Source organism: Marmota monax, unplaced genomic scaffold (genome assembly GCF_021218885.2).
Source record: "Marmota monax isolate L192 unplaced genomic scaffold, Marmota_monax_Labrador192_F-V1.1 WCK01_AAM20220418_F8-fsc00002, whole genome shotgun sequence".
Lineage (NCBI taxonomy): Eukaryota > Metazoa > Chordata > Mammalia > Rodentia > Sciuridae > Marmota > Marmota monax.
Window position 1 is genome coordinate 16368305 of NW_026693571.1, and position 24210 is coordinate 16392514.

Below are 24210 nucleotides of genomic sequence, written 5' to 3' on the forward strand. Positions count from 1 at the left end.
GGGCTGGGTGGCCGTCCGCGGGAAGGTGGCCGAGGGGGCGCGTGGGGGATCATGAGGCTGGGAACGATCGGAGAACCCGTATCAATGCCCCCGTCGCCCCGGGATTCCCCCAAACACCTGAGAACGACGTGAAAAGCCATTCTCCAACCTCTCTCACCACCGCTGACATCCTTCTGTCGCCCTGTCATTGCTCTTGAAGGGTTCCCCTCGGGAACCTCATCCCGCTTATTTTCTTCATGCCCCTGGCACCCTTTGTAACGGGCTATTTAATTCTCCACCCTTGGATTTTATGTATACACTCGGTGCAGGGATGGTTCTCTGATTGCTGGTGAAGAGAAGGCGGGATGCCAGGGGTGAGGAAGGGGACAAACTGTGGTCGTGAGATCCCACCGTCTTCATCACGTTCCAAGGTGGTGTGGGGGAGGAACCTTTGTAGGACTCTTGCAAGAATGAGGCAACGGAGCAGATCCACCAGGATTAAGTAGTGTCCCTTAATTGTGGGGTCAGGACACGGAACATAACCGAGATGAACATGGACTGTGTGCGGAACGGGCCTCTGAAATTGGAAACTTGGCCTGTGGTGTGGGGTGTGTGTGTGTGTGGTGTTGTGTTATGTGTAGAGATGTTATCTGATGGGGCCAGAGCATGCAACTAGAGTGCAAGGCAATAAAGTCATTTGCACCAGGAGCACTTAGGCTAAGTAACACAGCAGCCTAAAGACTACATAAGTCTCCCCGGGGTTTCAGAAAAGATCCTGTGCCTTTCAGTTTTAAAGTAATTGTGTGTGTGAAGTGTGTGTGTGTGTGTGTGAGGTGAATGGGTGGCCGGGGACTCAAGGGGGAACTTGTGTTCTTTCTTTTGAGAAAGAGAAATAAAATGTCTTCTTTTGTTTTGATTATATTGGAATAATTCTTGCTTCTGTGCAAGACTCACAGACCCATCAAAATAAGGAGGAAATAGTTTTGCAAAAATGATTCGAAATACGACTACAGTTAGATGCACAACTATGATTTTTTTTTTTCTGCAGGCATGGATCCTTATGTAAACAGTCAAATCAAATTCATTCCAAAGAACTGTTTTGTATTAAAGATTTCTGTTGACATTTTCAAAAATGAAGACCTTTTACTGAAATATCAGAAAATGACCAAGATTTCCCTAATGTGTAAAGTTTAGGTGTAGCATCATTCTGTAGGTTAAGATTATTTATTCTCAAAACAATTAAGGTAAATTTACAGTTCGGTTAATTGCAATCAATGTTTGGGCAATTAAAAAACAGTCATGCACACTTATGGTCACATTTCTTTTTTTTAAAATCACGAAATATGGATTCCTAATGTAAACATAAAGTTGTTATCAAGTGAGCAATGTGAAAATAATTGTTCATAATTCTGCCTTGGTGTCTTTGCCAGTTAATATGGTAGAATCTATTTAACCATTCCATAGCTATTTTACGTTTTCCCCCATGCTATGTTGTTATGATTTTTCATTAGAAGTACACAGTTCTCAATAATTCCAGAAATTTGATCTACATATTTTTACACAAGTGAAATGGAAATGTGCGTAATAGACTCAAAAGATGAAAAGTTAATCTTGCATTTGTTTTGATAGGGATTCTGATGTAAATCTTAAATAAGGGATTTTGTTTATAGAAAAAACTTTTATTGATGAATCTTATTATAAGGTGGGCACACTGATGCTATTTCTGTTATACTTTCTTATTGATTATATTGTTGGCTTAAAAGGCATTCTTCAAGATTGTAATCAACATTTTGTCATACGTGAATTTTTTGTGATTAGTTATTTGAGAAAAATCTATTTTGATCCTCTTGAATGTGAATACACATGCTCAGTAAGGGGAAAGTATATATTTAATATAAAACAAATTATTAAGTGATTTTCTTTTTACAAAAAGTAGGTAATATATAGTTTATTAAACCAGTATTTACACCAAAATATTGTTAGAATTTCATTTCAGTTGTCAAGTCTTCAACACAGGATTATCCTTGAGGAAATATTTGTGCTACTTTGGCCTTCTCTCCTTTTCCAAAGAATATATATTATAGTATTTGCTATGTATACATACAGAAATGAGAAACATTCAGCTCATTATTACCTTGGCATATCCTGATATTTGCTTACAGTTATCTTTATTGCTATGATCTGACTTTTGTTGTGTAGCAAATTGCTGTGTACAAATAAAGCTGTGCTTGTGGATTTTTCTGTGGTGATTTGTTGCCACCTCTTTTGATTTGCACTTCCAGAATGCAACTTTAGAAAGGTAGGTTGAGTCTGAGTGTCAACTGTGCCATTTTTGAGGTTTGTAGAGTCTGCCAAAGTGTGTTCAAAGTCCCTGATCCATTTTCTAAACCTTATGAAAGGGAAGATAGAAGTGGGAATGGGAAGTATTTATTTAGATTACCTCAAAACAGAAAAATTACTTCAATTAGTAAAACAGATGTTATTTCATTTTGACTGTTCTTAGAAACAATAAAAAACTATAAGAATTCAGAGAAAACATCTTGGAAAGGTATTTATTGGAAAGCAGAACAATTTGATTATTTACCGTTTTACATTATGTTTTTAAGGGACTATTTCATAGCTATAAGGCAAAAGACTGAGGGTTATAAATAGAAGAGTAACCATCTCCTTTTCCTTACCTTCAATATACTCTATAGTCTGGCTTTCTATGCAGTGGTACTCCACAGGCCTTGTTCTAAACTTTGGCTTCTCTTCATTGCTTTGTACTTTTTCCTGCCTGGAATGATTTGTGTAGCCCTAACATTCTCTCGTGGCCATAGACCTTTGCTGTGTGACAGTTAAAAATACATAGAGAAAATTAGTTCTATGTGATGATAAGTGTGTGACTTTTTAATGTAGCTCTTCACATCTTCAGGTATTTTGTTATGGGCCCTTTGCCCTAATTGATTTTATGTAGAAATTTCAGATACCCTGGGATGCAGCTGAAGGATAACTTCTGGGTAGAGTTCCTGAGAATCTCAAAAACTCTAGGCAGTGCACTGTTGTGCTTTGTGTAAGGTTGCTATTGGCCATGGGGAACGAGCTGTTTTTCTTGTATACTGCCAGCTTATATACTCTTGGTGTAAACAGATACTCATAGGACAATTCTGGAAAGGTATCAAAGACCATGCAAGCAAGAAGTTGTAAGTAAAGTAAATTAATATTACATGAGGATTCAGGCTAGCCAGTATTTCTAGCTGAGAGACTAGTAAAACTACTTAAAATGAAAACAAGAATATGGTACATCAGTTATAACTGTCATGTGTGGTTCTGGAAATGGGGGAGTAAGTAGCCAATAATGCTTTTCTTAGTGATACAGCAAGAAAAGCTCATTGTGACTTTATTTTACTGAATTTTGTTACAACCAGTTGAGTTGTTTCATGTGTCTGGTTTCCAATTTGAGTATAATGAAACCTTATTAATTCAGTATCATTAATTTAAATTTATTATGATTAAGCATCAGTGTTTGGTAGGTAAGTTTTGCATCAGTACTGGATGTGAAGAAAAGGTTCTGCTAATCGAATTAACTCATAGTGCTGTCAGGGATAATATACTTTAGAGAACAAATCCTTTTCAGGACTTAGTGAACAGCATGCAAATTCATGTTGTTAGTTACAAATCAGGTTGATTCATTAATATTTCCTTTCTGGACTTGTGTAAGGTAAATATACCACAAATTCATAGCTTTTAAAACATCTTGTAATCTTAAGGCTTAAGGCAACACCTGAGAGTTTAAGAAAATTTCAGTGGTTCTAAGTGTTATCAATAAAACATAAGAAGAACAGTTTTTATTGAAGTGTGGGGAAGAACTCTTACTTTAATGGACAATATATTTTAAGACACTCAGTTAAAATGTGAAAAATTAGCACCTTAGAATCTAGCTAGTGAGGTTTACTCTGACATTGTTTATGTTAGTTGAAAAATATGCCTTTTAAAAATCTATTTGTTTATGACCTGTTTTGATTTATAATTTTAGAGATATGAAGTATGACTTGGATATACTGTGCATACATAACTTTTATAATTGGCCTCTTATGCTTTTCCTTATCTTTTTTGTGTCAGCCATGTGTAAAGTTGAAACTAATTATAAAACCAAATAAAGAATCCATTTAGAGTGACCTCATTGGAAAATAGCATTGTTCTAGAGATATTCTCCTTTTAGCAAATGCAGTTAAATTACCATTTTGAACGTTTTGTGAAATTGTGTTGGACACCTCCAGAAATATGAAGAAAGATGATGATTCATGATATGGAATTGGGATAATTACTAAAAAATTACTTTGTCAACTTTTTCAGCAACTTTCTGATATTGCATTCTTGTGCTATTTAAGGATATGGTGAGGTTTTGAGTCCCACTTTAGTGTCTTTTTAGGTTATGTATTATAACTCATCAGGCCCCTTTTCCCATATGTAAAGGACAATGATTATACCCACCACTCTGAGGACTAGAGAATCATTGAATGAGATATGGGAGTTTGAATGGTTACAGTTGGTCTTTCCTTTTGGGAATGGTGATTCAGTGACTGCTAAGACAGAATTGCAAATGACAACATGTTATGTATTTTCAGGTCACTCGAGAATAGTAAGAACCAGTAATATTGAAATCCATGAATGCCTTGGGTCTACAACAGTAGCTTATGATGACACTTATTTGTATGTTTAAAGAAATGGAGAGAGAATAGATAGAATGGGACAGGTAGGACTAGACTACAGGTAAGTGGAAGCAAATTTTTCCTTGAACAAAGAGGCTCTTTTTGAAAATATTTTTGAAAATTGATACCTCCTTTTTGGATGTATTTTAAGTTGTCATCACACTTTGTTTCCTATTTTGTTTTACTAAATTACTAACCATGTAAAATAGTTTGATACATTTCTATACCAGCAGAATTATAACATTCCTGTGATGAATATTATAATTTGGTTTGATTTTGGCATGAGAGTCATTGAAGAAATACTGTTAAACATTTTTTTTTTTTCAAAAAAATAGACACAGAAGTAGAAACAGCATATTTGCTTACTTTTATTTTGAAGAGTGCTGTTGTAAGCCTCTTAGCCTGTACCTCAGATAATGACCCACACTGTTGCTCTGGTCTGAGGATTTTGTTAATTTGTGGAGATCAGTTGGGCAAAAATATCAACAAGTGCTTCTTAGGTATTTCACTCCTTTTTAAAATCCAGTCTTTAGGTGGGAATGATATAGGCACCAAGACAGGATTTCAGTTTATAAATTTAGTCTCTAGTACTTTTGATATTTTCAGCAATTTTAATTTATTTTCTAATAGTTTTGCCTCCTATATGAAGCTATCAATTATATTTCATATAAGAAATAAAATTTTAAAATTCCACATTCTTCTATGGTTGAATTTTCTGAATAATGGCTTAAATCAGATATACTGTCAGCTTGAAGACCTAGATCCACTGCTGAGATCTCAAATTCATTTTCGCAGACATGCACTTCAATAGCAGAAACCTTAGATATTAAAAAAACGAAAATGCTGACTGAGGAAATGGCAACAAATTATTAAAATGCTGCATTTTTGGAGTTAAGGAGGGTTTTTTGAAACTATCATAGAGAGGGATAGAACTTTACGCATTTCTTCTTTTTATTCCCCTAAGCCATGATTTTGATTCACAGCAAAATAGTCTGCTTTTAAAGATGGTTGGTTGGGTTTTCTGTCAAACTCTGTTACAACTGGGAATGTTGCATGTGTCTATAAAAAAGAGTTCAACAAACAGGGAGACATCAGGGATTTATAAAAATTGCCTCTAATTTATGACATACCACCTTACAATGTTTGTTAATTTCAGGTACTTTCTGCAGTTATGAAACCAGAAGAAGGATGTTTGGCCTTCAGAGAGTTTTATTTATATGAAACTAAATTAAGAAAATAACATCAACTCTAAAAGTTTAAGACTTAAAGAGACTCTCTATCTGTATTGCCCCAGTGTTTTTCTTCTTTTTTGGTGGTGGGGGAGGGGGTGAGTTGTGTGTATGGGACAGAAGGAGTTGCTAGTTCTTATTTTAAATGTTTGGATATTTTTATGTAACATTAGAATATTTTGTAAATTCTATGTCTGTTTTTAAACTGTGTCTCTCAGGTTGCTGTGTATTCTTGGAAATGCTTAAAATGATTTGTTACTAAGCATATTTAAAGTTATAGTTTGGAAATGTGGTCATTGGAATGGTGGTGTCTAGCTCAATGCCTTGCTTTTTATGCACTGAATAAATTTTTGTTGAATAATTTGGACATTGCAGAGTTACCTTCTGAAACAATAAATGGAGATAAATTATATATTTATTTTGAGTCATTATGTCAAGTTCTGATTCGTTGTAAATGGTTCTGCATGGTGACTGGTGAATGGAGTGCTTCCATCTCCAGCCAATCATGGAAGGGAGCGTGAGGAGAAGGCATTAATAAGGTGACACAGTTAGGTTGAGGGCAATTTTGTTGGTCATTTGAACTGACTTTATTCTTGCTAAATTTAAAAGGCTGAATTCTTTTCACCTTAGCTTATTAGCTTGAACTTGAAAGCTTTCTTTCAGTTTTCCTTGTATTTCCCCTTAGGCTAATCAATTTTTGACAAGTGAGAAAAGATATGTTAATCACTCAGTGTTGGATTTATTGGGTGAGTTATATATTTTAATTATTTCCCGGACCTGGACTTGAAGAGAAAATGACCTGGCATATTTCATGGAAAACAACAACAACAATTCACCCAAAACAAAATCCAGAAAACCCCAAATTAAAAAAAAGAAGAAAACAACATTCCTTTGTAATATAGAAATGTTGCCTTTTCCCATATAATCTCCTGCCTTCCTCTGCCCCCCAAAATGTCATTGGATCCTACCCAAGGGAAAGATATATGGGCTATATGAGAAGTGGTTTTTTTTTTTTTTTTTAAAATGTCACCAACTCTGCTGACTTTTTATTTTCTCCTTAGTGGGCTTTGAGCCATCTAGTGACATTTGTTTTCAAACATCTTGTAAGCTATGCCATTTTATGAAATTAAGTTAAAAGCATAATACATTCTCTTAAAAGTATAGGTCCTGAGTCAGGATTTCAAGGATGTGTTATTTTTTTTTTTGTCTGTTTATTAACAAGGAAATTAAATTTTTAAAAAGTGATACAGTCTTGTATTGTTGGTTATTTATGTATCATTAATGCTATTAAAGTACACACATACCTTTTCTGTGTGGGCTTAATTATTGTGATAACAGTAGTTGTCCTTCTCATTCAGTTCTGTTCATTTGTCATCTACTCTGGAATTTGCCCCTCCTGACATCTTTTGTTGGAGAGAAGGGAGTCAGCCTCTTCATTTCACTTTGATAAGAGCAAGTTGCTCTGATGATTTGTTTACTTGTCTGCCTCTCTTCCCTAGGAAGTGAAAGGCCTTGGAGAGAGCAGCCAACTTATCTTCATACCTTAAGGTCCAGCACAGAGCCTGCTATAGAACAGGCATTTGATACCTGGTTGTTCATTGAATGAAGTAACAGGCAAAGGGTAAGATAGACATAAAAGTTTTGTTTTTTTTTTTAAACCCAGGGCAGTTTAACCACTGAGCCACATCCCCAACCCATATTTTTTTTTGTTTTGAGACAGATTCTCACTAAATTGCTGAGGCAGGCTTTGTGTTTGTGATCCTTCTGCCTCAGCTTCTGGAACCACTGGGATTACAGGCATGCACCACTGTGCCTGGCAAAGTTTTTAAATTATATAGAGTTCTAGTTTGAAAATTTATGGAACTTAAGTCATGGTCAGCTCACAGACATCCAATGAATCTCTTGATTTGTAAGCCTCAATCCTGTAAAAGTGTGTTTTCATGTGTTTTTAAAATGCTCTTGTTTTATTAACTGGGCTTTTATAGTTTTTGCCCAATAGCCAGAATGTACACACATAATTGGTAGGAGTGCCTTTCCCAGAGGACTGAGCAGTTTTTAGTGGATTTGTGTAGGTCAAAAGGTGTATAGGTTAATTTTCTCCAAGGTAGATGATGGCTTGTTTCTCAGGAAGACTAGTGATTATACTAATTTGGGGGAGGGCTAGGTGACAAGCAGTTAGGAAGTCTAGATTATACTTTACAATGTGCAAATGCAAATGAATAAAAGTTAATAAGTTTGGGAATTAGAGATGTAAGACACATTGCACACCCAGATAGGAGGTGACTGAGTGTGTATATGCCAACAATAAACCTTCAGCCCCGGCTTGAGTACAGACTACTCATAGCTCTCCCCCATCTATCCAATGACTGATGTCTAGAAAAGCTCAGCTCCAGAATTCACACCCATGAGGAGGCAGCATATGAGGCACGACTCTCAGTTCTGTCCTTACAGATGATCACTGAACCTTTACTATCCCAGATTTGTCTACTGGCTTCTGTTTAAATTAGCCGGGCAGGTCGGAGTTTCTGAGCTCTTTTTGATTTTCATTCTGAAACAATACTTATAGTCTCAGATGGTCTGGGACTGACTTTATCTCCCTAGCACAGGATTATTTTCTCTTCAAGGTGTGGAAGACTGAGCAAAGTACAGTTTCAAACATAAAATCTTTTTAAACTTCTATCTGCATTCATTAACTGGGAATGAATCTCTGTGGCTTTCACCTCTGGTTAGAATTATTCCTGAATATTCTGTTTCATCTCACATGCCCTTCTAGAAATGCAAGGGTAAAGTTTTGGAGTATATATTTTTTTAAAAAAGTCTCTGTGATGATTAAAGAACTTTAAATTGTAACAGGAACTGAAAGATTATACAGGCTGAATCTGAAAAGGGTGAGTCGTGATTTAACTAAGGTTCTGAAAGTTAGAGGCCCTCTTTTTGTAGTAGTTCACATTCAGATGTTGTTCACCATTCCTGTCACTGAAGAAGAGAAAGCAGAATTTGGAAGCAGCAGAAAATTGGGTGGCATATTTAAAAAATTTTAACCAGGTAGCAACATTTAACAGTGGAATGGATTATGGGAATCTTGTGACTGGAGAGAATGGATGATTCTCATTTATTTTAGTTCTAACTGGGAACCTGTTTGCTAAGGCATAGTCTAATTCTAACATTAGGAGATTTTCAAAGCTGCAAGGAACTTTGGAAACCTAATTTGACCATGTGGCCCACAACCAGTCCTTTGTGTGCTGGGGAGGAGGATTGGAAGGGATAAGGGAAACCTTTTATTTGTTATACCTGCTTATGTCTGAGCCTGTGTATGAAAAATACAACTCATAGAATTGAAAGGTTCACCAGAATTTTAGCACAGGCCACTCCCCATGTGGGCCCTTCTGTCTAGCCTCCTGGACAGGGCAATCTAGCCACTACATGTTACATTTCTAAGTGAGAGGGAGAGGTCTCTCTGGATACACACTTATTGTTCTTAGAATTGCCTTATAGGGTTCCAGAGAATGAGGCTCATCAATTTTCCTCTGAGAGCTCATTTAATAATTAAAAATTGTTCTTATTCTCAAGTCTTCTAAGTGTTTCCCCCTGCAGGGTGATTTCTTGGTCATCTTGCATTGTAGAGGCCTTCCTTTAATTCCAAGTCAGGTTGTTTGGATCCCTTGAATGGAAAAGTAGACAGAGGTTCATCTTGGCCAGTTTCTCATACCTTGCCAATCTGTGTCTTAATGCTGACTTTAAAGCTGTCTAGGATTCAGAAATCTCTCAAAGGTGGGCCCAGCCCTGCATCCCATGATGTCCCTTGGCTGCACAAGGATTGCCATTGCCACGATATTCTTCCACCTCATGCCTTTTCAACTGAAATTCCCTTTATTTTCTCCCAGACCCTGTGGCTTCAAGGTGTCAAATACCTAATCCCTATTAGTAGGAGGATCCAAGAAAACATGGGTAGCTCTTGCATTTTAACATCACTTTCTAAGGTAGAGTTTTCACATTTTATTTACATTAGGCAAGTAATAAAGACAGGATGCTAGCATGGCGCCAAGATGGTGTCAGTGGGGATAACTGAGAGGACACTCTTGCCTGTTTACTTTTCAGGTCACATCACACCACGAAGACAAGTCAGCCTTGACCAGAGCAAAACCTGCCTTTTCTGCCTGCTCTCACTTGTGCCTGGTCTTTGATGGTTGTTGATACAGAGCTTCTACAGTCATTGAATTTCATTAACCTATGGATTCCTTTGTAATTTGATAATAAGTTTAAGTTTCACTGCGACTTGAAGGAGGCCAGTGGCAACCTGCTGTGGTGTCATAGCATTTCTGTGTTAAACTCAACTCTGAGGTGTTAACTGCTGATAACAACATACAAAGTTTGCAAATGCCTAGCCTAATTTAAAAATATATCCATATAAGCTAGAGTGGATTTGAGTTCAACCTCAAAATATTAATTTCACTTTCATTCTGTCATGAAAAGGATGGAGTTGTATCTGTCATGGTGGGCATCATGCATAAGCTGCAGTCTCCTTGCTTTTAAGAATATGCCTTAAATCTTTGTGGATTTCATACTTTCTTGTATGTTCCTGAACCTTTTTTGATGACAATTTATTGGAACATGGATTCACCCATGCTTATGTTATATGCAGGTGAATTTCATGTCACGTGCCTCCCTGGGAAGAAGTCTATATATAGCCTGCAATGGGAGAATGTACTGTTGCTAGTCAGGTCTGTAAATTGAATAGATATTGACACATTCAGCTAGGCGCCTTGACTTCAGAATGTTCTCTGAAGCTTCCCTCCTTAAACATCTCCTGGGGACTACCGTGTCTGAAATTCTATTATTGGTTCTTTGAGAGAAAACTGGCTCTTTTGGATAAAAGTTTCAAAAATAATTCGTTTTTTTAAAAACATAGTTTAGTGTGTTGATTAGTTTAAATTTTCTTCCCTTTGGTATTGTTGAAACTAGGAACAATCTTGTATTTCTGGAGATTTTTAAGAGTATGAACTTTCATGCTTCATTTTTAAAATCTCATGACATATTTTTTTATAATTATCACTCAGTCTTCCAAACTGCCTTCCCTCCATCTCCAGTATAATAAAATTATCTCATTTGGTGAGTAGATTCTCTTATTAAGTATAAAATGACTTAAAACATTTTCCCTTATCAAAACATCCATCTTCTCATCCATCCATCCATCCATCTGTTCATGTGTGCATCAAAGTTTTAGTGCCTGCTGTTTGCCTAGGATTTGTACTATGTTCTTGGACCCATTAAAAAGTAAGCAATCTCTGAACATGACTGCCCAGTGTGGGAGGCAAAAGTGACTTTAACATGGCAATATAAGTTGTAACTACTTCATTAACAGAAGGTACAACATGCTGTGGAAGGGCGGTAAGGAGACTGATTAACTTTTCATAGACTTTCCTTTCATTTTTGACAAAAATATATTTAACCAATATTAATATTCTTTGGTGTACTGTATATAGATAGATGTTATGACATGGAGCTTATTTTATAATAGAGGTAGCATGAAGGGTGTTGCAAAAACTGATGGGTGTTTTTATACCTGGAATTCTGAAGCTATTGTAAGGGATCTTTGAGTAGCATATAGTGAAATAGAATCAGGCTGTCGAGGGTGGAAGTGACTATAAATGTCAACTAGTTAAATTATCTTTTAAAAATTATGTTCCTATTAGATGGTTGGAAGCCACTTATCCCCACCCATCCTCCTCAAAAAAAATTATTTCCAGTGGTAGGAAGGCAGCATCAGAATGTGGAAAGAGCATTAGTTTACTGCTGGATAAAACTCACATTTAAATCCTGCATTCTCTATATGCCAACTTGTGTGTCCATGGACAAATCATGTAACTACCTTGAACCATTTGTCTTATGGAAAATTAGAAAGATAATGCTCATATTGCAACTTTGTAGCAATGAGAGGAATTGTATGTAAAATGCCTAGTCTGGTGTTAAGAGCCCAGAACATGTTTGATGTTATTTTATTGTTGGACAGCTCCTTTGAAAGTCAAGCTTTCAAAATTACTTCTAGAAGTAATTTGCCTTAAAGTATACACTTCCTCATTTCCTGTCCACTGTCAAATCCGCTGTATTTTGGGGCCCTTTGCCATTTCACCGTGACAGTTGGCAAATGTTAGCAGTGGCTGTCCAGTTTCTGGTTCTGTGATCTTTCATGTGATTGGCCACTTCCTCCTTTTTGAAACATTGTCTTTACTAGCTTTGATGAGTTTTTATCTTTCTTTGGCTTGTTTGCCAGATCCTAAGGGCTGATATTCTTCTTTTCCTTTATGAGTTCTTCCAGGCATTATTTGTCTTATGGGGTTGATTACTACTTGTAGACTGATGACTAGCACATCTATAGTTGCAACCTAGTTTTTTTCTCTGGAACTGTCTCTCAAACCCCACCACAGTTGCTGTAGATGAATATGATGAAAATGAAGTGGTGTTCCCTCTTTTCTACCCTGGGTGATGTGACCACCGTCCGTCCTATCAGTTAAACATGTCATTCAGTTCAGGCCTTTGAAATACTTTACTTATACAGCAGCTTCCCAACTTCATTCTCTTTCGACCTTATCTGTTTGCAGGCACTCATTTTCTTGCATTGTTATAACAATGCTTTTTAAATTCGCTTTCAGTTGTCCCATGTTTTTCTTACTGACTTGTAGGAATAGGAATTTTTCATATATTTGACCGTAAGTACGAATTCTGAAAACATTTATTATAAAGCATGTGTCACTTTGTACTGCATTTAAGTCTCTAGTATATTAGATTATAAGTCAATGAGAGTCTAAAGGAGATTTTTATTCAAATATGTGTTCTGAATGTTTATCTGTGTTTAATCTACAATAGAAGTTGATTGAAATGAACTAAACTTAAAAATCCAAATCAGACCTTCCATGCAACTTTTTTTTAATTTCCAGTGTGAAACTTTTATGAATCCATTATGCACAGCTCTCTGTGCTACCTCCTGTATTTTGTACACAGTGCATCACCAATGTTTGCAACACATTTTTTTCTTTCTTAACTGAAATATTGAGGGCAAGGTCTTATCCACTTGATTTCCCCAGTGTTTAGCCTGATGCTTGGCACATAATTCTGTTTTTTTTTTTTTAAATGATAAATTAGATAAGATACTCCTGTATCTCACACAAATATAATAATAATGGTACCATTTTCCCCCAACACAATACTTTCAAATCCATGTAGCCCAAGTTGAATCACTTTATTAATACCCTTGATTTAAAAAAAAAAAATACCTTCCCTTCTAATTACCCTTGCCAGGGCATTTTCATGTGAAGAATTCATAAGCCAGGTCTTTTTTATGGTGAAGTTTGTTAAGTATTTTATAATTCTAAATGCAAAACCTTAATACCTCGGTTTCATTCAATGCTATCTTTATCCTCTGATTTTGTCTTTTTTTGTTTTTTAAAAAAATTTAGATTTTTCTATTTATTTTAGTTATTTGCTCTCATTTATTCAATAGATTTGTCTAGGCATTTACCTAAACCTGCCTACCAAATTAATTTTTGGAGAAAATTTGGATGAGTGCATTCACAAATTTTTATTTTTGGTTCTGCATATGTAACACGGGACAAATTACCACATGTTTTAGTTAAAAGTTTATGGCTTCTATAAAAATAAAAATTCAAAGAGGCACTTGAGCAATTGTTGCCCTTGGTGTATCTTTCATATTTCTCTATAGCTATGGTTTGGAATTATAAATTTTTTTAAAAGGTTCAATTTCTTTGCCTACCTTGTGCTTTATTTTGATTTTTTTATGACTTCACAGAGTTGGAAGAAATGTGTATTCCAGGGACAATGATTAGAGAGTTTGTGTAGTTTTTATTGGCATATGATTTGTAATGTATTTTATTTCACACATGCTTTTTTTTCCTTTTGGTACCAGGAATTGAACCCATGGATTCTTAACCTCTGAGGCATATCTCCAGCCCTTTTTTATTTTTTTATTTCGAGATAGGTTCTCCCTAAGTTGCTTAGGGCCTTGCTTAGGTACTAAGATTGGCTTTGAACTTGCAATCTTCCTATCTCAGCCTCTCAAATTGCTGGGATTACAGGTGTGTACCACTGCACCCAGCTTCACACTCACTTGTGAAGAAAACTCTATTAATTTGTAGGCTACTTTACTTTTTTTGTAGGATCTTGCTTAAAGTAAATACATGAATAATAAAGAACTTTTACATCTTTTGAACTTTCTATTCTAACAGTAATAATAATACTAATATATGTGCCTAGCATGAGCATTTCCTCACTTTAAGTGCCTTGTTCAAGGTCACTGCATGAGTAAGTGGTGAAATGGGCATTTGGATTCTAGTAGTTTTGACCTCAAACCCTGGCTTTGACTGCAATAATATTAATTTGAGGGGAAGTTGAGACAGATTCATTAAACAGTGTGGGAAGATTCATTCCTGTGAACTGATAGAAAAAGAGACTGTATTAGGAATTTGTTTTTGTATAAAACACCAGCTGCTGGAAATCATTTTGTGGAACATCATTGGGAAAAAAATCTAGTAATGTAGTGGACAAGTATTTTTGTCTCTTTTAAAATATGTAGCTGAGGCTTATACACAGTGGGACTAGACTGTAAACAAGGCTTTACTTGACATCAACTGACCTCACCTTGGAGTCACAACACAAACTAATCCGAAACATAAGAAGTGCTATGAATTACATGAAGGAGTCATTTTTATTGGACCTTGAATTTTGCCTCTAGGTTAAAACTATGAAAAATAAATCTAGTGCTAGTTATCGCATGCCTCTGGCCTTCTCTGTAGAGACTGATTTTTTATATTCATTTTCATATTTTTGTCACTAAAGCAAATAAAGGAAGCCACACATAGCTAAAGTGAAAGCCACTTCAAGGAGTTGTCACATGAAACATTTTGAGAAAAGAGTTATGTGGTTTCATTGTAACATCTTAGATGCAAATGTGAATTGTTTTGAGATCAGAATTTTTTATATACCACTTTTAACTATTCTGTACCATGATGAACGTTTAAAGCTAGCCCAGTTGGAATTTTAAACTGAGTAAAAGAAATGCTTTACAAGAAAAGGGTGGTGATTCAGAATTTTAATGCTCCTTCCCTGGCAGGTCTTCCATGGCAGGTGATTAGAGAAATTTGTATTTTGTGCATGATTGATAAACATATTTCTGAATCAGCTGAACATGGTTTGACTGACTTTTGAGAAATCCTGTGGTTGAGTAGTTGCAGGTCCTACCTGTAGGTGTAAGGGGAGATTTGGCACCCTGCTTGATTCTCTGGATCTTTCAATTCAGGGAGCTGAAATTTCATACTGGGGCATCTTACTTTCCCTTGCTTCCTGATGAATGCCTCTGCATGTGGGAAGATTTATTCCCTGCAGGAATCAGCATGGGTTCCTATTTTCTTTTTCTTCCCTGTGACATTTTTGTGAACCTGGGACTTCAATATGACTTCTTTTCTTTCTTTACTTTTTTTTTGGTTGTTGTTTATAAATGTGTTTGTTAACATGTACATGAAAAAATTCAAATAACTTTGTTTTTAAATAGGAGTACAGCTAGGATGTTTTATTGAAGGTTCTTGTTTTGTGAACTAATATTTATTGAAATGTAAGGTCTTTCATGGCCTGAAAAACCAAAATATACATTACACCTTTCCTGCTATGTGTGTTTATTTTAATATGAAGCCAGACTTTGCCTGAAATAAGCTTTACCTTATAAGGGCATTGATTTTTGAGATATGATTATGCCCAGTGTTTATTATTGCATATATAGATAATTCGAATGGTATAAGTATAGCAAATATCAGTTAAGACTATATCCAAATAGGAATATCTAAGTAAAATAACCAAGGCTTAAACATACCAGTGGATGCATATATGAAGAAAGTATGAAAATATGTAAGACACAAATGTGAATACTGTTTTTTAAAATGTGGATTAAATCTGTGTCTTGTGAGTGAAAATTGAAGTTGGAGATTAACTTAAAGAGCACTTTTTTTTTTTTTTTTTTGAGAATTCCACAGGTCAATACTTTACTGTTTTTGCTCTTTCTTGACCTCATGAGGGAGGCTGAATATTTGTACATTCCAGGCTTCTGAGATTTTCTTATGGGAAAGGCATGCTAGAATCCCATTCAGTCACTGTGTTTCATAAGAATTCAATTGACATGAACAGAAGTAAAGTTCTTATGTGTGTCCTTGTACAAATTAAAAAAAGAAAATGTACATAAATCATGTTGTGTTTATTCACTATTTTTAATGATGCTTTTCTTTTCACTCTTGTGCTAAGCTATGTATTGTGACTCTTATGCTTAGCTATGTATTGGTATTATGTATTGTTAGAATTGTGTCCTTTCTTATCAAGGTTTTCAGCTGTGAGGTTTTATGAATGATTTATTTCCAGAATGATGAAATTTTCACCAATAATGTATATTTTTAAATGATTATGTAATTATGCTGCAGATAATAAAGAGTACCATCTGTTCTTATTTGGATTCTGGCCTATGAAGAGATTCCTCCAAAAGTGATATTTTGCTTTTGATGATTTGGCCTGTATTCAAGGTGTTACTTTCCCCCCCAAATGTCATCCCCAGCTACTGCTCAGGGATTTTGGCAAATGGAAGAGAGTGAACGGGAGGAGAATCTATGTTACTCTCAGACGACATTGTCATATACAGAAGTTAGCAGAGGTGCTTGATTGCAGGGCACCCGCATTGATTATGGTGTCAGGCCACTAGCCTTCTCATGCATGCTGTCAAGACATGGCATTCTGGGTGTTCTTTGAGTGTTACTTATTGCTATTTCTGATGGAATCTGGTCCAGAACATTATGAAAGAGGTAACAGGAAGAACTGTAAAGGCGTTATCATGGCGCATTGTCTTCATTCAGGACTCATCTACTCCTATTTTGGAAGCACTCCTTGTTCTTCTCTTACGTTGGACTGATTTGGATTCAAACTAAGTTTATCTCTATAATGTGATCTGTTTGGTGTCAGGCTTTTCCACATTTTCTTTTTATCCTCAAGACAATCCCCTGAGGTTGTTAAGATGGGAACCCATTCTGAAGTCTGAGAGTTAGTTAGTTCAATGATTTGCTCATGATCACAGAGATGTTCAGTGGTAAAGTTGAGATTCAAAAACAGAACTAAATTTATTTTGAAAAATTTCAATTATACTTAGTAGATAGGAGAAGAGGACATTTAGCCTATCCCACAGAGTAATTATGGAGATTTTACTACATTTCCTTTGTTTTTTTTTTCTTTTCTTCTCCTTCATCTCTCTCTCCCTCTCTTTCCTCCTCCTTCCCCTTCTTTATTAAAGTATTTAAAAACAAATCCCAGGCATCATGTTATCAAATGCATAAACTTTCACTATGGGGTTGATGTTTTGTCTTTAAATGAAATGGTCAGAGTATAGGAGAGCATGCCATATAGAAAAAACTTATTTTTCAGTAAATCAAGTTATTTACCTGCATTCAATTTTCTTGGAAACTTACTCATTATCTACCATCCAGTGATTAATAAAGTAGTAATGAGGGCAGAGGATGTAGCTCAGTGGTAGAGCACTTGCCAAGAGTGTGTGAAGTCCTGGGTTCAATTCCTAGGACCTCAAAATTAAAAAAAAAAAATTAGTAATGAAATAACTCACAGAGTGTTAAGTCTAGGATCAGAACAGTCCCCCATGCTTAATATGTATTCATTTAGTTCACAATAACCCCATATTGTATAATAATTTGTGTATTTTAAGTTGCTTCTCAAAAATTGGTCATATTTTTAACTTAAAAATAGGAATATTCCATATGGCCTTGAAGTTCAATGTCTTTTTCACTTTTAATATTGGTTAGAATACTTTATTGATGGGGAGACAGAATGTTGCTGCTCAGGAATATGGTTTATATGACCTGTAGGGTGGGCATTATCTGGGAGTACATTAGAAATACAGACTCTCAGGCCATATCACATGTTTAGAATCAGAATTTGCATTTTAAATGAGATTCCTAGTTGATTTTTATGTATATTAAAGTTTGAGAAGTGCAGGTAGTAATTAAACAGTGCTTCACAGCAGCTGCACATTATAATCATTTGGAAAACTTTCACCAGTGCCTACCCTTGTCCCTAGCTAATTGAAGTGGACTTACCAGGTGAGACCCCAGCATCCTCTTTTTGCCCCCTCAAATGATCATTTCTATAATACCCCAACAATGACATTTTTAAGAAAGAATCTCACAGGTAATTCTTAAATGTGGCCAGACTTTAAAGTGCATGGGCTTAATAGGACTACAGTCCTTTCTTATTCTATTTCATTTACTTAACTCTGAACAAAACACTTCATTTTGTAAATCGTACACTGCAAATGATGCTGCATAGTAGTTGAAGATGAAAGAAATTCCAGACTTGCACTTAGTCTTTTTGTAGGTCACTGACTGGTGGTAGTACAGAAATTGATTGCCTTTTTATGCAGGATTGAGCTTCACTGTTCTTATCCTCCCTTGACATTATGGAGTGAAAGTGTGACCAGAATTTATTGTTTATTTTTTTATGTCATGTGTTCCTTCAGATTAAAAGTTATGCTGAAGGAGGAAGAGTATTATGAAACACTGAATAGACAAACACTAGACCAAGAGTTTTAAGTAAATTCACATCATTACACTTCATAGGATTCTAAATATTTTAAAATTTTTGTCCCTTTTTTTCTTTTTTTTAATGTACACATGGTTATTTGATTTTCTTTAAGTCAGTTTCAAGTCTGTACTTTGTGCATTCAGCTGCAGTTACTGTGAGTGCTCAGTGATGTAATTGAAAGAAGGTGCAGGAGGGAATGGAGTAGTGGAGGCAAATGGAGTATTAATGTGCTGCTTGCCCTGAGCTGTCTCTAGTGGAATGTTTAGAACCAAATTAGCAGCATTGAGTCCTTGCTGTGTGACAGTGGTAAAAAAAAATTATGTGCCTCAGTTTCCTTATCTTAAAATAGAAATAATAACAGTGTCTATCTGTAGAGTTGGAATAAGGAAAAAAAAATGAAGCACTACATGTGAAAAGCAATCAGACGATTGCGTGGCACAAAGTAGATGCAGTAAGAAATAAGTGGAGCCAGAATCCCCATCTGAATACGTGAGGAACTACAGATCTCACTTCCTTAACAAAAATCCTGTTTTAAACCCACTGAAAAATCATTCAACTGTTAGGCTAAAAGTCTGTGCTTTCATATATCGACCATGTTTTCTTTTGATGTATGGCATATTTAATTGGAAAAATATCATTATATTATAAAATCATATTGAGTATTTTGTAACATTCACTTTGTGCCAGGAATTCTTCTAAGCCATGAGTGAAGAGGGGGGCTAACATGCTTATAACACAAACATAATTAGACATGGTTTCTTGAAGTGCTTTATATTCCTCACCCAAGAGGCAATGAAGTAATCCAAATTTTAGTCTTTTAAAATCATTGCCTTCCCCATAACATGGTTGAGTTTTCTTAAGGTCCTTCATCTGATGAGTACTATTGTATAGTTTGGTTTGGTTTCAGGAATAGTTACAGGTGTTTCAGTTTAGGCATGGAGGAAAAATGGGGCAGACAGGTGTGGTGGTGAACAAGGGACTATTTGAGTCATTAAATATGAGTTCAAACATTTGGTTCATTGCCTTTACTTCCCAGAAGGCAAAATTGTGGCTAAAATGTCAATATTTTAATGCTTTAATGCTATTTTTACTTTTTGATGCTTTAAATAAATACATTTATGCACATATATGCATATACGTAAGCTTAATATATAAAAAGTATTGGGATAGCAACATTGAACATTCTTTTTAATAAGTTATATCATTTTGATGTTTTTCCCTCAACTAAATAGTTCATCTCTTTATCGTAGATGTCTTAGTTTGTTCAGCTGCTCTAACAAAATACCATAAACTGGATGGCTTATAAATAACAGAAATTTGTTTTTCATAGTTTTGGAGTCTGAGAAGTTTAAGATCAGGGTGTCAGTTGAGTGTCTGGTGAGGATCCACTTTCTCCCTGTGTCCTCACAGGTGGAAGGAGTGAGGGGTGTCTTTGAATCTCTTTTTGGGCATTCACTGATCTCCCCTTCTATTGTTATCACCTTGAAGATTAGGATTTCAATGTATGAATTTCAGGGAGACACAAGTTTTGCAGACCACAGCACTAGAGCTTTGCATGCATTTTGGAATAGACTGTGGAATCCATTTTTTTTCCTTCATGGGCAAGATTGGGCATGTTTTCATTGGCACAGAAAAAAAATGCTTTGTGAAGAGAGTGACTATTATTTACTTAACATTTAACCAGAAAGCCTAAATATGTTCAAAAGAGCTCATTTACCAAGGATCCTGGGGGAGAAGTCTTAGAGGATATGAGACGAGGGTTTTTTTTTTTTTTCTTTTCTTTTTTTCTTTTCCCCTCTCTCAACTGGGGCGGAGGGGAAGGGCCAGGCTTTTGCTGAGGAAAAGACTGTGAATGGTCTTCTTGGTAGCCACCTTCTCTGCTGCCACAACCGCCTTGTGATGGCTCTCTTCCTCATTCTTCACAGTATTGCTGCGCTATCAACTGACTCTTGATTTTCTCTTGCTTCTGTACACAAGTCAAATTCCCTTCTCTCACGTTGGAGGCTTGGTGCCCCCTTGGTGTGAAGCTTTGTTTTCGTTTCATTATCCCCATCTTGGAGGCTGGTTCACTGGTACTTCATATGCTTGGAAGGATTCCTTGTTTCATGCCAGAAGAAAGCAAATGAATTCTGCTCCTTAGTCCTTTCACACACAGCTTTTTTTGGAAGAAAATATAAAGGCAGAAAACGAAAGACAAAGACCTTATTGTCAGCACTGAAGGTGGAGTGACACATGTCCTCATTGGATAGACTTTTGGTCTCTGCTAATACTTTTAAGCCTTTGGGGCAAGGATTGCTTTTTCTTGTTTTATTGATGTGATACTGCATGCTAAGGTAGCATCCAGCCCTGAATGCTCTTGTATTTCTTTAAATAAATGTGTGTAGTTTCTCAACTATGTCTTTTCCTTTAGTAATGTAACTTTGTAAGTTAGTTGTACCATACCCTACTTTTTGGATTGGAGTTAAAGATGCATAAAAAATACACACGTATGGACAAGTTTCTCTAAGTTTGCTCTCCTGGAGTTTGTTTATAAGTATTTTCATCTGTGAAATATAAGTGAGAAAACTGAATTACAGTTTTGGATCACACAGAGCATTGGTGAATATAAAAGCACAAATGTGTCTATTGTATTAGGTAACAGTATTTTGATAGAAAATAATACAAATCTCAGCAAAAATTCTGTACCTACAACTGGAACAGCATGGGAGCGTCATGGTTTAAGCACTCTGGCATGACACTCTTCTCTTCCCCTTTACCCCTCTGTGAAGACTTCCTGCTGTTCGCATCACAGCTCTGCAAGGTTTTCCATATTGGAGCAGTGATGCTCAGTAGGAGAGCCAAGCTGCCGTGGGCTTTTCATAGAGATCTCAGAATAAGCCTGATATATTCATGAAAATCCATATGCTCTGCCCTGAGGATCCCAAGTGGATCACAAGCCCATTTTGGATGAATAAATCCAGGTCTGTTAGACCCACCTATTTACAAACTCATGACAGCCTAATTACAAATCAGAGTATTGTTGAGCTGAAGTGCAGTGAAGGAGCTCCTATGGTTATTTTAAGCGTTGGTCAGACACTGGTGGCTTTAGGATTTGTCCTTTTCTAGTTGATTATTTCTTCCTAAGCACCATAATTCATCACCTGGAATCCAAGCCCCCTGCACTGTAGGAAACACCCTGAAATAATAAGTCTGTACATGCATGTACATACACACAGAATAGATATTCCCCAATTTATAGTAAGATCGTGCTCCCCCCACCATAAACGCATCATAAAGTCAAACTGTCATACACTTGAAAGCATCATGCTTGGCTAACTGTGACAGCAGAATCTATCGCTCCCCCAGGATTGCCTGGCTGGCTGGGAGCTGGATCTTGCTGCCACTGCTCAGCATCATGAGAGAGTATCCTGCTGTACATCACTTTCCTGGGCAAAGATAACTTAAAATTTGAAGCATTGACGTCTTTACTGAATGTGTGTGGCTTTCATGTTGTAGTAAAGTTGAAGACTTCCAAGTCAAATAGCTTTCAGTCAGGGACTGTCAGAATATGCCACTCAAGCTATCCCGTGATTGCCGATAGGTTTAAAAAATACTATCTTCCTTTTGCATGTGTGTTGTTTTTAAAATATTGTAATACTTAGGTGAGCAATGTAGTTTGATCACATTTTAGGGTAGCCATGTGGGGTAGCATATATGGAATGCCTCCCTAATGCTAATGCATGATCTATAATGTAAACTTTTAACATTACAATTTGGGAAAGGCTATTTCTGGTATTTATTTATTAGAAAAAATTACAAGAAATTATGTGTGTGTGTGTGCGTGAAGTCTTAGTAGAAGAGTAGAAGGGTGTATGGTGGAAGGGTATTTCCTCATCTTGTTCTTAGATTTAATGATTTTTCTTAATTTTTTGGGCTTGTTATCCCTGAATTCACTGACTCCCATGGAAACTGAGGATTGGGTGGAGAAGATTAAGATACTCAGTGTCTTATGTATTGTTCAAAATTATTCCAGGAAGCAGGTATTTTTTTTTCATTTAAAGTGAAGAAACAGAAGTGCAGGAGCTATATGAACCCAGCTGTTCAATACATATGATCTCACAAAGACAAGTGTACTGAACAGTTTTTACTGGGTCTGCTGTCTGACCTTAGTAGGCTATTCATTTTTATTTCAAATAAGTTTATTGGTGTAAGCTTATTCTGTCAATGTTCAACAACTTTTAGTAATTGATATTATTACACTTCTGTACCAAAACCTCCTCTGAATATCCCTGAATCGATTCTAAACTCAAGTTATTCAACTAATTTGAGAAGCTTTTTCTTCCTTTGACTTGCTTCTTGATGAAAGAGATGAACTTTTATGGAACTGCTGTCAATTTCATGTCATACCTAACGTACTGTCATTTAAAATGGATGATTCTGTTATAAAGGTGAGTTTCATTTTCATCAGTGAAGTAACATGACTTGTAATTTGAAAGTTTTGGGTGCTCTTGAGTAGGACTTACTCATAGAACTTAGAGTCCTAGAAATTTATTGAAATTAATGAGCACTAATCTTTGGGTTATGAATGAAGTGAACCTTAAATCAGGACCCTCCATTGATAACATAGTCTTTTCCGTAATGACATGCCAGACAGCCAGAAATAAGAATATAAACGTCATCACTTTTCAAATAGTGTACTCCTAATTTTTGAAAACTGATAATGTAATTTGTTTCTCATTTTTGGAGGTGCACATTATTGAAGGAAGATGAGAGAACTTTCTTTTCTGTTCTTCCTTTTTAAAATCATTTCTTTCTTTTCTGTTCTTCCTTTTTTAAACAGACATTTCTGAGCCTGATATCATTCTGGAAGAGAATTCCTTTAAATGCTCAGTAGATTTTAAGAAAATCTTTCAATGGGTGTCTGCTTTTAAAGCCATTTTTTCCTCTTCATTAGGTTCTCATTTGCTGCCAATTTAAAAGTTTTAGAATTTTTACTTAAAGGGTTGCTTGTTCAGCAAAAGCCGACTAGTCTGCTTTGAGAGGGTGGAACCTATGTAAAATGATTTATGAACCTAAAGTTTAGAAAAAGTGAGAATCGTTAAACCAGTCATCTCTGCACATTTCCTAGATTCCAGATCCTTTTATGCTCAGGGACTTGTGAGTCATAATGGACTAGCAGTCTTCTCTTGAATTTGTAGTGGGTTTGATGTTTTGTACTGGAAAAGGAATGCTGGCTGCCGAGTTAGAATCCAACACAAGGTTTTTGACCCCAACTTTAGGAACCTGTGGTATCTGAACCTCTTTCATCGTTAGCTACAATTGGATATTTTAATACCTGTTGCTGGAACATGTCCATTATATTTCTGTTCTTAGTAGCTGTTACATACTTCCAGGCTTACTGGATATATTGCAGAACAATTATTACAGTTCTATGTATGTACAGAATCCTCAAATATAATTTTAGTAAGATACCATGGCACCTAGATTAATGGTTTAATTGGCCATGTGAGTATCAAGCCAACCTCTTAGCAGTTTATCTGGAGTCTCAGCATATCGTTAATGAAGCCTGTTTGCTTCTGAAGTTCTCTCATCTTGCTGTTCATATGTTCATAATGAAGCCTGTTATCACTTCCATGGTTTCTTTCTAAAATATTTCATTATTCAAGGAAAAGTGAATATTTCTCTGTATTTGTTCTCTT

General features: G+C 35.9%; 1 protein-coding gene across 2 annotated transcripts in view; it reads left to right on the forward strand.

Moving 5' to 3' along the window:
* Positions 1 to 24210, forward strand: part of Ppp3ca (protein phosphatase 3 catalytic subunit alpha) — a 310937-nt gene that overhangs the window by 1140 nt on the left and 285587 nt on the right. The gene's annotated exons all lie outside the window — the stretch shown is intronic.